The sequence below is a fragment of the Ctenocephalides felis genome, unplaced genomic scaffold, assembly GCF_003426905.1.
Source record: "Ctenocephalides felis isolate EL2017-DRISC unplaced genomic scaffold, ASM342690v1 CF-g0.4_SCAFFOLD_00845, whole genome shotgun sequence".
Classification (NCBI taxonomy): Eukaryota; Metazoa; Arthropoda; class Insecta; order Siphonaptera; family Pulicidae; genus Ctenocephalides; species Ctenocephalides felis.
In genome coordinates, this window is record NW_020536999.1 from 76,268,007 (window position 1) to 76,286,447 (window position 18,441).

The following is an 18,441-nucleotide window of genomic DNA, read 5'->3' on the forward strand; positions in this document are numbered from 1 at the left end:
CATTTTTTTTCCTCTACTTTTCAATTCCTTGTTAAACAATGCTTAACTCTACTGGTTTTTGACACATCGCTGGTAGACGTTATCAAACGCGGACCTTCATATATTACTATCTATTCTTCGATAAATTCTGCGAAATTATAACTGAGAAAATGTTATTCGGCAAAATGTTCCTTTGATACCAAATTTAGGTTTTGAATTTAAATAACATAAATAAAGAATAATATAACATAGAAAATGTTTTATAAAAACCAATAAGTATATAATTATACAAATGAGGTCTATCAGAGCATCGTGTTTGAGACAAATATGCCAAAAAGTGCAATTTCATATTAACATTTCAAAAAAGTTGATATTTTAAGTCTCTAGTAACACTTGCGGCCCGTTCACTAACGTTTTTGTATATAAATAAAACTACAAACAAAACTACTTACTTCAATTTAATCATAATTAAATAATAATCACGTAAAACCTCTTATTAAACGTAATTGAACAGCATCTGTCAAAAATGTTTGACATTTTACGTATTAGCCACCGTCCATTGTTTTATTTGAATTACGCTTCTACAAAAATTTAAAATCAAATTAAAAATGTAAAGTTTCTACGCGATTTTGAAATAATATCTCACCTTTCCGACCATCTCTGGATTGGCACGAATTTTTCAAGACTAAGACTGGCCAAATCGGTTTAGCCGTTTTCGAGTTTTACTGAATCATTTGATCGAGAGCTCCATTTTCATATATAAGACTAGCTGATCCGACAGACTTCGCCCTGTCAAAAAAATTGTAATGTGGCAGTGTTTTGTTGCTACCTTTTTTATGTTCTTTGGAAAAAATGATCTTGAACAAAACCGTCACCCTGGTAACAATTGGAAAAATAATTAAATAAAACACTATAAGTAATTAAAAGTAAGTAATTTTAATCATGTAAATTATAATTTTTAACACAAAAAAATCTGTTCTATTTTCATTGTAGTGCTTTGTAATAAATGATGTTTTTTCTTTGATTACCGGGCGCATAAACAAACAAATCTGATGGTTTTCCAATACGGGAACTAACAGGCAACATACAATTGACCATGTGAGAAACATGGGTTTTACAAATTAATACCACAAACACTCAATGATTGCCCCTCGTTTGTTCATGGTCTTAGCCAAAGCAAGCCGCACTGGAAACTGTAGTCGTTTAAACTCAAATGGCACATCAGTCGGAATATTAACTGCTTCAATACATACCTTGAAAGTTGGCATAAAGTTTTCCCGAACCTGCACCAAATGAAGTCATTTGAAAGTAATTGTTACATTGTTGGAAATTTTTAAAAAAGTGTATGGAATCTGTTCCTATTCCAGAAACCAATTACTACAATGGCTCTAGTGGCGGAGTCAATGGTATTAATTTCACTTTATCATTTGCGCAACACAATTCATTGGCTTCGTTTTTGTATTTTAATGCTTTACAATGTGAGCAAACCGAGTTCATAGAACCAATAACAACACATTGGTAGTTACTGTAGTCAATTGACACATCGTAACTAAAAGCAGCTCGATAATTTTGTTCTCGTTATTCGAAAAAAACTGAAAAAATACTTCAAATTTTTAATATTATAATATAATGAATAATAATTAAATAACTGAACTGTTATATGTACTGGAATAAAACATGTATAGTAATTCTCCTCGAGCATAGAGATCTCGGATCTTTTATAGGTAAAAATATGCTCTATCAGCAAGGTGGTTTGTGTAATTAGATGTAAGCAGTCAGCAGGATGGATCCCGTAACTCCTCCGACCCTAGATGAAAAACTCTCGGTTGTGGCTCTCTTGTTCTTGAGGTGTCTCTACTTCTGGAGTAATTAGTAATTTCTTTTTGTTGTGTCTTTGTCTGGAATACTTGAACAGAATATAAATGCTAATAAAAGTTATAAATATTATATGCATGATAATTGACACGATGCTGTTGTTGTTAAGTCCAGTCTTCCTTGCATAGAGTTTATGAATTTGTTCTTAATCTTCTTTAATTTTAGATAGCTCATTTACTTGAATTGACTTGATTGCAATTGGTTCGGATGATTTTGAAATGTTGTAGTTTAAATTAAATCTTGGTAAAATTATTGCTTTTCCTTCTATTGAAGATTCTATATTATAGTAATTTTTATTGTCGATACAGAATTTGCATTGATGAGGTAGTTTCAAAATAAAATTTCCTTTAATAAATTCTGTTTCTTCTTGATGGGTGCAAGACATATCAATTCTTGAATGTGTATTTATTAAAAGAATATAATGTGCATCACCTAAACCTTATTACATGTTTCGATGTGAGTGTTGTCTAGTTGTAATAATTTTATTATGCATTCTTCAGTATTTGATAGGATATGTTTAATATTGCAGAGATATATTTTTGAAACTGCTCTGCAATCTGCATCATCAAATTGATAGTTACTATTGCCAATTGTAAGGAAAAGTTTAGGTGGAATAATGACTTTTTTCGATATTTGGAATTGGAAACAATTTATAATGTTTATAAGTTTCGGGTAGAGTGATAGGAAATTTGATAAGAAAAATAATTTTTTCATCCGTATAACAATATTGAATTTTTAATAAATTGTAATATTTGCGAAGATTACTATCGCTTACGGAAAATGGTAGTGAATCTGTACTGTATAAATGCTTTATAGTATTAATCATAAAATTCAGATAATCTAATTTTATTATTGAATTATGAATTAAATTCATTCTAGCTAAATCCATTGATATTTCTAAGTCACTTAAAATATTTGTCAATATAGCTAAACTATAATTAATTTCTTCTAAACTATCCTTAGCTATAAAATATTCATTATGACTAAAACTACCGAATTTAAGATAATCATTGATATCATTCAATTTCTTATTTAATATTTCATCATTTTCTCTAATATTAACAATCGTTTCGTTAAAATATTCAATTAACCTATTATTTAGTGTCATTTGTTTATGCAATGTTTTTGCATAATAATCATCGTTAGTTTCTAATATACGTATGGCGCCATCGTCTTTTTGGCATCATGTGCGTCTAAATTTCCTGTAATTGCCTTAATCATGCTACCTAGTCCGTTAATAAGTCCTCTTTTAATTTTTCTAATAGGTCTAATAATATTGTATTTATCTTTGATAACATTAATCATGGTTTTGGTCAAAGAAATGTATGAATCTAATCTTTTCAAATAATCGTTATGTTTTTTACACAAAATAGATAAAAGTGTATCAAAGTCTGTAATTAAATTAGTAATTTGTTCTTTAATTAATTTCGATCGGCTTTGCATTTTCTAGTTCGAATGGTAAAATTCCAGTGGTATTCAATTCTTGAAGAAAAATTTGATCAATGTTCACTACTAGTACCAGGTGCAACATCATTAGTTGAAAGAACAACATTTTGTTCACGTGGAATTTGCTGAGTATTAGTTTTTGGTCGTTTGAGTTCTTGTTTGTGTATCGTAATATTCTTGACAGTAAGAATTGTATTTCCTGTACTTGTATTTGTTTGTAACGTGAAGCGGTTTTGTCTCGCGGGTTTGATTTTGAATATGCACGTGTGTTTTCGTCGTATTGCAATGGATCATGTCTTGTTCCGTTATGTTTCGATATAGTTTTGTCTTTGTTGCTATAATTTTTTTCAAAAATTTTTTCATACATTAACTTTGTTCGTTGTTTGTGTTCTTCTAAATAATTTCTGTTTTTAAGTCTATGTCAAAAGGAGATCTCGTAGAGAGATAACCTGAAATAATGCCAAATGGTTTTAATTTTGTCACTGAATGTATAGAACTATTATAACCATTAATAGCATAAGGGATAATGTCAAGGATACTAAGATTATTATTTTCGCATTTGAGAATACGTATATGTTCTAGAATGGTAGAATGAAATCGTTCAATAGGTCCATTTGAATTTGAATGTAAAGGAGTTATGTAGTGGATATTAATTTTATCCATTTTAAAATACGTATTCTTGTGAGGCTGAAGATTTTAGATCAGGACCATTGTCCATAATTAAAGTATCAGGAACATCAAAATGAGAAATAAATAACATTAGAACTCTAACTATATTTTGCGTTATATCAGAAGCAATAGGATATGCTTGCGCATATTTAGAAAATGTATCGATGATAGTGACAAGTTTTTGTTTACTAATTGTAGGAATGTCTAAATGTAGGATTTAAAATGGTTTCGAAGCTGTAGGGAAAAAAGAAAAAAAATTGTTTTGGTGGATGTCTATCATATATTTCAGTTGAACATAATGTACATTTATTAATTCAGTTTCAGTTTTCAGTAGAACATAATGTACAATTATTAATATAAGTACTAATATCATTACGTATTGTTGGCCAATAATATTTTTGTCTAATACGTGATTCGTTCTCGTTAATTCCTCGATGATTAGAACAATTTTCGTGAATTGTTTTTACTATTAATATTAGGTTGTCAAATATCTCCCTTCTGCTTTTTTGCTCTTTATTCAAAAGAGGAAGGGAGATATTTGACAACCTAATATTTGTTTATTTACATCAATAATGTCTTCTTTAAAATCATTACATATAACTAATTTAAATGCTGAATGTATGACAGTAGAAGTTAAAATGTTCGTAATGTCAGCAATATATTTGCTATCGTTGACATACAACGCAAAAGACTTATTACTAGTGGTATATGCTTTAAAAATATTAATCAATTCTTTTGATATTTCTCTTCGATTTATTTCAACTATTAATCTATTTTTATTAAATATTTTCTGTGTTTTTGGTTTGCTTGAAAGTGTATCTACAATTTTAATAAAAATTTGATTATCATAATGATTTATTGGTTTTGAAAAGATAGGGATTTCTATAATAAGATTTTCGTGTGACGTGTGGACTCTGTATTATTATCATCTACATTAATATCATCTGGAACTTGTTCGGGAAGTATTTCATTTACAATTGAATCTAATTTATCTACATCTGGTAATTCAGAAAATCGGCTTGCGCTATAATTGACTGCATATCGGTGCCAAAATCAATAATTTTATTAAAATTTGATTCGTCGTTATCATTATCTAATTTAATGCGGTAAAGAGAATCTGCATTAGTATTTAAGGAATCTTTTTATAACAAATTTCATAATCGAATTCTTCTAGTTGAAACCTCCATAGTACTATACTTTATTTTGGAATCGCTCACTTTTCTTGAGGCATATGCAATCGGTTTATCTTTTCCTATTTTTATAACAAATCTTCTTATAACAAATCTTTTTATAACAAATTTCATAATCGAATTCTTCTAGTTGAAACCTCAATAGTACTATACTTTATTTTAGAATCGCTCACTTTTCTTGAGGCATATGCAATCGGTTTATCTTTTCCTATTTCACTTTGGGACAAAACGACACCAATAGCAAATTGGCTAGCATCAGTTGTAAAAATGAAAGGTTTGGAAAAATCGAGATATTGCAAAATGGGGTCATTTATTAAATTTTTACAGGTTTCAAAACATGTATGTACTCAGAGGTTTTTGCATCTTTTTTCAAACATTTTGTGAAAGGTTTAGTTAATTTAGCTAAATCTTTTATGAAACCACCGGAAATAACCTAATAGTCCAAGGAAACCTTTAATTTGTTTTGGAGCTTTGGGTATTGGAAAATTTAGGATAGCTTGGATTTTATCCAATTTATTGATTCCGTCTGGTGTAATGATATGGCCTAAAAATGCTGTTTCTTTTTTGAGAAATTCAGATTTATCTGGCTGAATTTTAAAATTGGTTTCTCGGAGTTTTTGAAATATTTTAGTCAAACTATCTATATGTTCACTAAGTGATACTGAATAAATTATTATATCATCAAAATAAACTAAACAAATTTTGCCAATATAATCTCTAAGAATATTGTTTATTACACGTGGGAAGGTGGCTGGGGAATTCTTCAAACCAAAAGGCAGGCGTAAATATTGGTAATGTCTGTCATCTGTACTGAAAGCTGTTTTTTCAATATCGTCTTCGTGCATTTCAATCTGGTGAAATCCAGAAGCTAAATCAATAGTTGAGAAATAATAACATCTACCTAGTTTGTCTAGGACATCTGAAATATTTGGAAGAGGGTATTTGTCATTGTCTTGTCGTTGACTTTACGGTAATCAACAACTATTCTCCATTTACGTTTCCCGGATGCGTCAAGATTTTTGGGAACAACCCAAATGGGAGAGGACCAGGGTGAATTGCTATGTCTAATAATCTGTTGGTCAAGCATTTTGTTAATTTGGCGTTGGACTTCTTCTCTGTGGATTATTGGGTATCTATAGGATTTGGTGTAGACAGATTCGTCGGTTGTGCGTATCTTATGTTTAACCTGGTTTGTGAAAGTCAGTTTGTCATCTGGTCTACGAAAAGTGTCTATGTATTTCTTGCAAATTCTTAAAATAGCATTTTGCTCTTCGAACTTCGTGTGGTTAATCCGTATTAGGTTTTCAATATCCGAGAAATCTATATTTGAGTCAGATTTGTCTGTACAAAAATTATAAAATTCTATTTCATTTGTGAGTTCTACTTGTAAAGATTTGGTTAATGTTAAGTTAATTTCGTCTTCTGTTAGGTTATGAATTTCAACTATGGCTTCATTATTTTTTGCTCATGTTACGGTATCTGGAATGAAGCAATTAGGAAAATTTTGCCTTGTAATAGGAATTTCACCTTCTTTAATGTTAACAGGGATTTTGCATTTTTGAATGCATATTTCTGATATCTGTTGATTAAAAAGTATTTTTGCCGGACTTTTTAAATAATGTAAGTTTAAATTAGTATTAAGTAACACTAACAACCCATTTATTTAAACCAATTAATGCCTTCAATTTTTTATGGTTATCAATTCCTAATAACCCATTGAAGGTTTCATAAAATTTAAAAAGGTGGAATGATAGGTTTTCGTTACTTTTGAATTCGTTAAACTTGGAATATTACTTGCAAAATTTTCTTTATGTGTTGCTAATGCGGTTTTTATTGTGCAAGGGTCGGAGTAAATAAAATTTTTGAAATATTTGTTAGCAATTTCTGGACAAATGAAAGATTTTGTGGAGCCTGAATCAATGAGAAATTTTATATTTTGATTGTGGATTTGTATATATGGGAGGAATTTGTTCTGAAAGCCGTGAAATTCGATTATGTCTGATTCGGTTCTTCGTTGGTTGTTTGAAAATCCATCTGTAGCTGGTCGGGATATGATTCTTGTTCAGTGTCCATATTTTCTAGATTGTAAAGTCGGTTTTGCGGTCTATTAGTTCGTCTGCTGTTTCTAGAGGTAATTGTAGAAACGCCACTCATGGGTGTCCAGTCAGATTTTTTCGTTGTATTATTTGTCTGATTTGGGAATTGAAAATTTTGTTGAAAATTATTGGGTTTGTGGGTCATTTGATTGGGTTGAAAACTGTTTGTTGGTTGGAAATTGTTTGATTGAACGTTATTTGATGGGAAGTTGTTTGGTTGGAAATTAATTGGTTTTAATTGGTGCACGTTTCCACAATCCACAAATATCCCAACCCGCATACTTTCAACCTAAAAATTTCCACCAAAATAATTTCCATGGACCAGCTTGCTTATGCGCAAGATGGGACAGTGGCGAAGGATGAATGTCCCTCTCCCTTTAGCGCGTTGCTAATAGTTCATGTTGTGTGACCATCGGCGCTAGTGTTTCCTTCAAACACTTTAGTTTTAGGTTAAGTTTATTGTTGTAAGGCTTTTTCACAGACATGTCACAGACGCCGAAATATATTTTTATCTTAATTAATATATAATATTACGGGATAAATGCACTGTAAGTATGAATATTATAACTTCAATTGTAATATAGTAAAAATGTTAACATTTTACTAATTATGAGTTTTCTTTTAGTAAAAATGAGGTTAAAATTTTCGCGTGGTAAGATTTAGTGATTTCATTAATATCTTCAATGATATTGGATTACGTTTTCTAAAAAGTTAGCTCTTTGGACCCCATTGGAAACGGATAAAAGAAGCAGAAAAAATAAAAGTGTCTGAGTGTCAAAAAAATGTTCTTCAGTTCCAGAATTTTGGCTTCTTATGGTGAGTTTAAATTTACATATAAATCATAATTATTCAATCAAATTAAATAAATGTAAATGCTTATAATATATATGTATTATATATTGAAATCATTATAGCACAGTCGAGAAGTCTGACAGAAGCGGAGATGCACTTATTGTTCGATGAAGCAAACAACAATGAAGAAATATATGAATCCCATATGAGTGAATAAATATGATGAAAGGAATAAGCAAACGTTATACTCTCATCATGTAATCAGAGTAAGAATCAATGCTTTATTTTGTCAGTTCCATCACCTATGACTGATTACATTCACCGAGGAAGCTGTTGTATAAGTGATATCAGTACCGAGAAAATGTGGTACTTCATTATATGTGAATAAAGTAAATGGTATATATATTATTAAATAATTTGTATTATATTATACCCAAATATTAGAGTTTTGATATACAAATTAGTAATAATAAGATATTTATTTCAATGCTAGATGCAGAATTTTTTGAGAGCAGTTGACTAAAGATATTATCCAGACAGGAGCGAGAAGAAAGTGCAAATTTTGTGACAAGCTGACTCGAGAAATCGATAGAGGTATTTTGTAAGAACATATGTTTCGCTATTAGTGAGATGTAATCAATCTTCTACTAATTACAGATTATCGAGTTTTTAAAAATTGTGCTCATGCCTAACAAAGTGTTATTTCGCAGACAACTAAGTATTGGCTCTGACTCATTCATGTATATATATATATATATAAATATATATATATATATATATATATATATATATAAATGTAATGTGTGTACTTGTTTTAATGTTGATCAGCTTTAATTATTTGTTTTATGTTTAAGAAAAGCAATGCAGTTTTGAGGCAGTATTATATTTATAATTTATAATTCATTAAAGTTGTATTTTATAAACTAATTTTGAGAAATAAACTTTTTTTCAAAAAATGACCTCTTTCTTATTATATTTTAAGTAAAAATATTATTTTTAGCTAGAAAGTATGAATTAAAATGCCCCAGAATTAAGTACAATGCATGTCCGATTCCTATCCTATTCCTATCCTACTTACGGACGGAGTATCCCGCGCGGGATATCCTGCGGCTATCTCTAGGGGCGGACATATTTACAGTTCAGGGATAAGGCTTGGACAAGCCGGACGTACCGTTGGATGGTCCTGCGGACGAAGAATGTCCGCATGCGGATAGTTTAGGGATGATCCATAGATCATCTCGTGCTGTCTGGGTGGAAATGATGCTGTTTCATGTAGTTTGTATTATAATTTGAATTAAAGTTTCTCGGAAATGCAAGACTAACTCTAGTTCTTTGATAATTTGGTGATTTATTATTTCTTCTATTAATTTGCTTAAAATGGTCTGTATCATTTCTAACTTGGCTAATATTATCATCTTCTTCTATTATATTTATAGCTTCTTCTAATGATGAAACTCCTCGACCTCTTAGAAGCGAACTATACGGTTGTTTTACGTGCGCGATAAAAACTACTAAACTAATAAAAACTGAAAGTTATTGCATAAATACTGAGCAATTTTTTTATTCGTGACATGTAGACAAATATATTTTGTGTAAATACTAATTAAATTTTCAAACTTTGCATAAAATTGGTAAACTGTTTCGTTTGGAAGTTGTCGCATATTATGGAGGTCGAATGTCAAAGAAATATCATTTCTTTGGTCTGAAAATTTGAAAATTAGCACGCTAATAATATTGTCAATTTCTCTAGCATTTGCAATTTCAATGACTACTTTTGCCCTATCGCAAAGTTTGGAATGAACAGCGCTTCTGATAATTTCGTTTTGGATGCAAGTTGGATTATTGTTGCCATAGTGCCTATTGTTAATTTCCTGAACTCTTAAAATAAATGAATTTAATTCTGCGGGGTTTCCGCCAAATTTCGGAATAGTCTCAATTAATGCTGTGTCAAATTTCGGAATATTTTGGATCGACATATTTGCTAAATTATTCGATAAATTCTCTATTAAATCAGTACTATTTTCCATAAACTAATTCTCGTACATGGAATTATGTTTCAATAGAAAGTAAAACTGATTTTTATAAATTATTCAATTAATTAATAGTAACAGTAAAAATTGCTTTCTTATCTTCAGCGATTGAAGGATAAGGGAGGATTGGCAATTTTACTATAAAAATAAACATTTTCACTCACCAGTTCAGGGTTCTTCGGCGAATATCCTCTTTGCTCTTTTCACACAATATTTTTCAGTTTTAAAACAATTAATTAATATATTTTACTTTTTGCACACAAATAATTTTTTACTTTTACTTGCAATCACTTTATATTTTTTTAATTCGAATTGAATGGAAATCCTGCGTTAGACTTTTCCAAATCAATCCACCTAATTCTAATATTTGTGGTTCTGAAATCTAAGTGATAGAAATCAATGGATATCTGCGTTAGACAATCCCGAATTAAATCCTACCGACTGCGCCAGTTTTATTCTCGTTATTCGAGAAAAAACAAAAAAAACTTTAATTCTTAAAAATTACAATTGATTATATAAAAACTTCAAATTTATAATATTATAATATAATGAATAATAATTAAATAACTGGTGGTTCGTGTAATTAGATGTAAGCAGTGTCAGCGGCCTAGACAATATTAGAATACCCCGTGTTCATATAGACGTTTCTCTCGCCCGATTTTTACGTTCAGAAGGGAAACTTGAAGGGTCGTCCTCCGCTCAGATGAGATGACGCTGCGATCACTTATCATTCGGCAAACCTAGGCTTATAATGCATACAAATCCTTGGCGCAAAATTTGAAATAAAAAATTATTGAATCTTAATAAACCTTTATTTAAACTTAAATTTTGCATTACAATAGCATTATATTTTGTTATAATACATTACTAATAATATGTTTTATTAATACAAAGATAGCGATAATAAAATCAAAGCATAAATAATAATAATATTAAAATCAGCACCATTTTAAATATAAATTACACATAATCTACCAAGCAAGTTCTAAATTATTACTACAAAAAAGTTAGTGAAATTTAGTGAAACTGGAATGACACTAGTGAACTACAGTTAATAATAACATATTATACATAAAAGGTTATAAAAATAAAATCATTGGTGTATTTAAAATGAAATTAATACATATAATAACAAATATTTCATGCAATATAAAATGCAAAACTACTTCCTAGAAAAAGCGGTTCAAAAGAATTATTGAAAACATAATGATGCTGCATATCTCGAAGCTGCAAATAGGCTGAAAATAAATTCACAAGCAGTAAAAAAATATATTAAGTGGTTATATATATATATATATATATATATATATATATATATATATGAATTAGTAGTTAATTTTGATGTTGAAATATGTGAGTGAGTTCTTGAGGGCGATACATCAAACAAAGAAAAGCCAAAGATTTATAAAATAATCATTATTTCCAAACGTTTCGACATTCAATTTAATGTCATCATCAGTGGATCTAAAAACAGTATGAAAATTAGTATATCTAGGTAATTATAATATATGTGGATTGGTAAAGTAACTATACAATAAGAGGAAAATTAACAAACAGCAACACTTAACAACAAACCAAATATAAAAGATAGGAAAGGTAGTAGAGACTAGAATTAAATAAATAATTAAAAAATATAGGCAAAAATATCTAAGTACACTCATATAAACCTACGCATATATACATATATATACATACACATATACACACATATACATATATATATATACTCGTATATATATATATATATATATATATATATATATATATACATACAGTGCCGGCTTTAGGGTAGGGCGAGGTGGGCGACCGCCCTGGGCGCCGGCAAAAAGGGGCGCCTCGGGCGCCCCCCGGCTGATGCTCATAGTTCGAGGTCTGCTTAGTAAATTCCCTAAATTAGGCGGTTTTTTGTCTATTGTCAAAACACATTGTCTATCTCCTTTTAACGTTTTGGTTAAAAAAAGTTAGCGTTATTGTAGCGAAGCGTAACAAACTCAGCTCATTCGCATTGGTCAGCGAACTTGGCCACTTGGCCAGTCACTCGAAATGGCAAAATCATTGATCACATAATTACTAGTGACCCAGTGCAAACTCACATTGATAATTATCCGAAGAATGATACAGGCCGACATTTCTCTAATTCTCATTTCACAAAAATTCTTGCAAACAATGAAACAATTCAGCGCCTTTGGTTAATTTACTCCGTTTCTAAGGATCGAGTTTATTGTTTTTGTTGTAGACTATTTGATAGTAGCTCAACGTCGAACTTAATATCTCAAGGGTATAACAACTGGAAGTACTTGTCTGAAATATTAAAAAATCATGAAAATAGCACTTTTCATAAGAAGTTTTACCTTTCATTGATTGAAGCTGAACTACGATTAAGAATAGGAAAAACAATAGACTGCCAAGAGCAACACTTGATTAGAAAGGAAACTACAAGATGGAATAATGTTTTGTCTAGATTTATGCATATCACTTTTTATTTAGCCGAAAACAATACGGCGTTCAGAAGCACTTCTGACAAACTATATACGCCAAATAACGGAAAGTTCTTAGGCTTATTGTTAGTACAACTACTAGCCAAATTTGATCTAGTCATGCAGGAGCTCTTGCGATTAGCTATGAAGGGTGATATTTCAGACCACTCAGCTTCTGTTCATCAAGGGAAAATTCTAACCGATCACTTGGGACTATATACTATAAAAAAGCACAGTGACACTCGTTGGTAAGCAAGAATAAGTAGTGTTAAAACAATCCGTTATCAAATTAGTACTATGCATGATGCTTTGATTACTTTGACTCTTGAAACTCAGAAAACTGATGTTCAAATATCTCATGATGCTACTACTCTAGCTGAACAACTAAAAGGTTTCAGCTTCATAGTTTCATTGGTTGTTTGGTATGGCATACTTCATCAAATAAATGTTGTAAGTAAATCTCCACAGTCAACAGATGTGGATCTTGGTAAATGTTCTCAAATGTTGAAAAAATGCTGCAATTTTTTGAAAGACTACAGAAATACGGGCTTTAAAAGCGCTATTTTAACTGCGAAGGAGTTGGCCGAAGAACTAGAAATTGAATCTGAATTTCGAGCTACAATAAGAATTCGACGTAATAAGCGTCAAGCTGGTGAAATTGCACGCGATGACCCTATAACTTCTCCAGAAAAAAAAATTGAGGTTGAATTTTTCAACTGACTTTTGGACAATATATTAATCTCAATCAATGAAAGGTTCAAACAGTTAAATGAGTACTCGGAATCTTGGTCTTTTTTGTACAATATTAAACAGATTCCATAAAAACGCGACCTTCTCAAGCTCTGTAGTGATCTCTAATTAAAATTAACTGTAGACTCTAAATCAGACATAGATGGTTGTATGTTGTGTGATGAACTTAAAAGTCTGGCATCCTTTTTACCTGATAAAAATGTAGTTACTCCCATTTTTGATTTAAATTTCATCAACGATTTGAACTTAAAAGAACTGTATCCAAATGTATGGATATCATTGCGAATTTTATTATTATACCTGTAACGGTTGCTAGTGGGGAGCGGAGCTTTTCAAAGCTGAAGCTGGTAAAAACCTATCTTCGATCAGCGATTTCTCAATCTAGATTGACAAACTTAGCAATAACTTTGTCAATTGAAAACGAAATTGCTGAAAACATCGATTTCGACAACCTTATAAAAAAGTTCGCTGATAAAAAGACCAGAAAAGTAAAATTCTATTAGTGTTTATGTAATAAATGGTTATCTTTTATAATAAATATTTTTTTTTTAATAAACGGTTATTTCATTAGATGTTTTTCTTTTTTCCAAATGGGTTTGAATGGGCAGGTGAAGGGCGCCGTAGAAATCTCGCCCAGGGCGCTGGCAGTGTTAAAGCCGGCCCTGTATACATATACACACACATGATATACAGATACAACAATATATACCTATATATGTACACATATACATGTACGACTATACAAATATAAATATACGCATATACATATATGCAACGTGCATGCATATTCACAACGACGTACATGTACATGTATGAAACATACATATACCCATACCTATCTATGTAACTATAGCTGTACACGTATACACATACATATACGCATAAACATGTATATATACATATATACACACATACATATATATATACATATATATATATATATATATATATATATACATACATATATATATATATACACAATACATACATATACATATGTACATAAATGCTCACAAATATATATATATATATATATATATATTTAAATACATGCATACACATATACACATGTATATGCATACAAACATACATGTTTGTAAGTCTCGGGGGTGAATCCCAACTCCTACCGAGCGCGTCCCCAGGTGGCGGATCGGGGAACGTCCGGGGGACGCATAAACATGTATATATACATATATACACACATACATATATATACATATACACATATATATATATATATATATATATATACATATATATATATATATATATACACAATACATACATATACATATGTACATAAATGCTCACAATATATATATATATATATAATATATATATACATACATACATATATACGCATATACAAATACATGCATACACATATACACATGTATATGCATACAAACATACATGTTTGTAAGTCTCGGGGGTGAATCCCAACTCCTACCGAGCGCGTCCCCAGGTGGCGGATGGGGAACGTCCTAACCAGCCTTCGGGCTGGCGGATAGGGGTGAAATAAAATAGCCTCCGCGGACCAAAACGAGGTATGAAGGGGAAGTCTTGGAACTTTACCTTGACTTTAACCCGTGATCGTTTCCTGCTGCTGCCCACTGGGAGTGCCTGCGCCCTTGTGTTAATATTTCCGATAACCTGGGTTACGGCTGATGTGAGCTTGCTCTGCCGAGGTGTAAGTAGCAGCAGTGAATCAGGAGCCAGCCACTTCGGGCCTTGATCAGGAAGTACGCAGTGAGTGCAGAGGTCGGAATCTGCACCGCCCCGGGCGAGTCTGGTCCGTCCGTGTTTTCCGGGACATGGCTAAGTGTTTACTGGGCCTCAGGGAACTGGGGTAGAAGTATCATCTTCGAGGGTACACCCGCTCCCAGTTAAAACAACCCGCCCCTCTGCGTACGATGCGCTGGTACTTTTAATAGCATGGAATTAAATAAGGAAAAATTCACAAAATTAAATAAGGATACACACGAAACTGACGAGGGTCTGCCAGTGCGCACAAACCGAGGCAGACTTCATTCAGCTCCGATTGGTAGCGGTCGCCCATCTCCTGTTGAACGCTTGGGTGAAAAGATTCATGAACTGCTGGTTTTCATCCAAAAGAAGACAAATGTCCACGGTGACATAAGACGTCTAGCAGGTTCAATCAGTACGGCGTACAACCTGGCACTGAGTGATCTCTCTATCACGCTCGAAAAACCAATGGAACGAGTTGCGACGACGACTCAAACATCACCATGGATGGCGACAACTGCGCCGCCGTGCACACCCATACCAAGCGAAGTGCTAAAAGATCCCAAAAAAAGGCAATTATCTTCGCCAAGCCCGATCTTATCCACTGAACGTCAAACCAAAAAGCCCACGCAAGAGGGCGATTGGAAATTAGTTGACCGGAAAAAGAAGAAGGCTTCAGAACCGCGCGAGAACGGTGCGCAAAAACGAACGGCTAAAGCGAGTCAAGAAGGCAACGGGCGTAAGGATGGCCCCGTGAAAGTGCTTCAGAAAACAAGGCGGAAAAAAGCTCGGACCAAGGCAATCCTCATAAAGCCTTAGGCTGGACAAACCTACGCTGACTTGCTAAAGAACATAAAAGGCAAGGTAAACCCCGAAGAAAGCGGAGCGAACATTAAGTCCATACGCCAAACAAAGGAGGGCGGAGTATTGCTAGAGATTAGCAAAAAGACCAATGATAACACAGCTTTCACGGAAGCAATTAAAACGGCGGTAGGCGGCTGTGGAACGGTCAAGCGATTGACGCCGATGACCACCATCGAAATACTTGATCTGGACGGAGTGTCTACCGAAGCCGAAATCCGGGAAGCATTAACGAGAGATTACAAAGAAAACCTTGAGATAAGGCGCGTAAACCTAACTAAGGTTACCCCTAGAGGTCAACGGGCAGCCTTCTGCGAGATCGATGAGGCTAGTGCTATGAAGGCCCTCGAAAAGGCCCGCATCAAGATCGGATGGGTGAATTGTCGCATTCGATTAGTGGCAAGAGTACCTCGATGCTTCAAATGTCTCGGATTTGGACACCAGTCTCGCTACTGTAAAGGACCAGATCGGAGCAAATGCTGCTATAAGTGCGGTGGCGAGAATCACAAATCAGCAGACTGCACGGAACAACCAAAATGCTTTCTGTGCACTTCAAATGGAAAAGACAAAGATAGCGTGTGCCATATCTCCGGTTCGGGTACATGTAATGTATACAGAGCCGCCCTAGCGGAAGCGACGAAAGCGCAGAAATGACACGAATACTTCAAGGAAACTTGAATAGATGTTCGCTTGCGCAGAACCTACTTTACCAGCGCGTAGCTGAGGACAAAATTGACGTCTGCATAATCAGCGAACAATACCAGAGCGCCCTTGTTAAATCATGGTACGTGGATAAGACGAGTACAGCAGCTATCTAGTTAGTGACTCGGAAGATTACTCCCGTAGATACCGGATCTGGGGATGGTTATGTCTGGATAAAAACCCCTGAAATGTATATCATGAGCGTATATTTATCTCCCAACGAAGGAATCAGCGTGTTCCGCCAGAAGCTGGCCAGCATCGAGAACACCATCTGTGGATTTAATGGCGAAGTCTTAATAGCTGGAGACTTCAATGCTAAGTCTGTGGAATGGGGCGCAGATTTCTCAGACACCAAAGGAAACGAAGTTACGGACATGGCAGTGAGGCTCGATCTTACAGTCCTGAATACTGGAGTGACGTCGACATTTAGAAGACCTGGTTATCGAGAGTCAATTCTCGATATTACTCTGGCGACTCCAGAAACTGCCAGCAGAATCCAGGACTGGAAGGTCTCCGAGGAAGTGATCATCAATCCATCATCTACTGGATAGAAGAGACTACCCACCACGTACACCGAGATTACGAAAGATGCAGCTGGAATACCAGGAAGTTGGACATTGATGCTCTACGAGAATCCCTCAGGCGGGGGTGGGTGACACTCGAATCACATCCGTTCCCAACTAACAGCAGCGAGACGGAAAACATTGTAACAAAAACGATGAAGATTATAACCGCAGCATGCAATGCTTCTATGCCACGTCGTAAAACACAGGACTTGCGCCGGCCAGCATATTGGTGGACATGCGAAATCGCAGAGCTGAGGAAAAAATGTCACCAACTCCGACGACAAGCAACAAGAGCTGCTAAGCACTCCCCAGCTCAGACCCACTACTCCAATGAGTACAAGGCGGCCAAGAAGGAGCTCAATAGAGCCATCAAGTCCAGTAAAGGCAAGCTGTGGGCAGAAATTTGCAACGACCTCAATAACGATGTCTGGGGCAAAGCCTACCATATAGTCGAAAAAGGATTGGGTAGAACCTTACCAGAGCCGCCAAAAAGCCCGGCTATGATGAACCAGATCGTTACTGAGCTCTTCCCAAACCACCCAGCGCGGAAGAAGAGTCGCTACAAGAACACCACCAATGTGTTGCAGTTCACTGTTTCGGAACTGCAAACCGCAGCAAAAACCCTGAAACTAGGGAAAGCACCCGGCCCTGACGGTATTCCAACACAAGTGATTAAGCTCATTGCACAGGAATTTCCTTACATCCTGTTGAATGCTTACAATGCATGCCTTGTGACCGGAACGTTCCCTTCTGTCTGGAAACGACAGAGACTCGTCCTTCTCGACAAAGGAAAGGGACCTCCGATAACAGCTTCATCATACAGACCACTGTGTATGCTGGATATAACTGGGAAGCTGCTTGAAAAACTTATCAAAGCCAGACTTCGAAAAGATGTTGAATCCTCCGGAGGTTTCTCCTCAAGCCAGTACGGCTTCCGGAAAGGGCGATCAACCATCGATGCAATCAAAGAAGTTGTAGAAACCGCAACAAAGTCGTGGGCTGGCCGCCTAAAGTCTAGGAAAGTTTGTATACTTCTCACGTTGGACGTGAAGAATGCTTTCAACAGCGCATCGTGGAAGGATATACTGGAGGCGCTGGAGAAGAGATTTCGGGTGAAAGATGACATCTTGACAATGGTGGACAGCTACCTGGACGATCGAGTACTCATCGTTGAAACCACTGAGGGAACAGTGAGCCGCAAGATAACAGCTGGTGCACCACAGGGTTCGGTTATGGGACCTAATCTGTGGAACGCTGACTAT

At 34.1% G+C, this 18,441-nt stretch overlaps 1 long non-coding RNA gene and 1 pseudogene across 1 annotated transcript; both read left to right on the plus strand.

Annotated features, from left to right (window-relative positions):
- The first annotated feature begins 7,665 nt into the window (after positions 1 to 7,665).
- On the plus strand, positions 7,666 to 8,759 carry LOC113363985. Its single transcript, XR_003365997.1, has 5 exons — positions 7,666 to 7,803; positions 7,881 to 8,071; positions 8,170 to 8,443; positions 8,541 to 8,641; positions 8,705 to 8,759. It is a non-coding gene; the product is annotated as an uncharacterized LOC113363985 (long non-coding RNA).
- Positions 8,760 to 12,542: 3,783 nt separating this feature from the next.
- On the plus strand, positions 12,543 to 13,807 carry LOC113389550 (annotated as a pseudogene).
- The last annotated feature ends 4,634 nt before the right edge of the window (positions 13,808 to 18,441 follow it).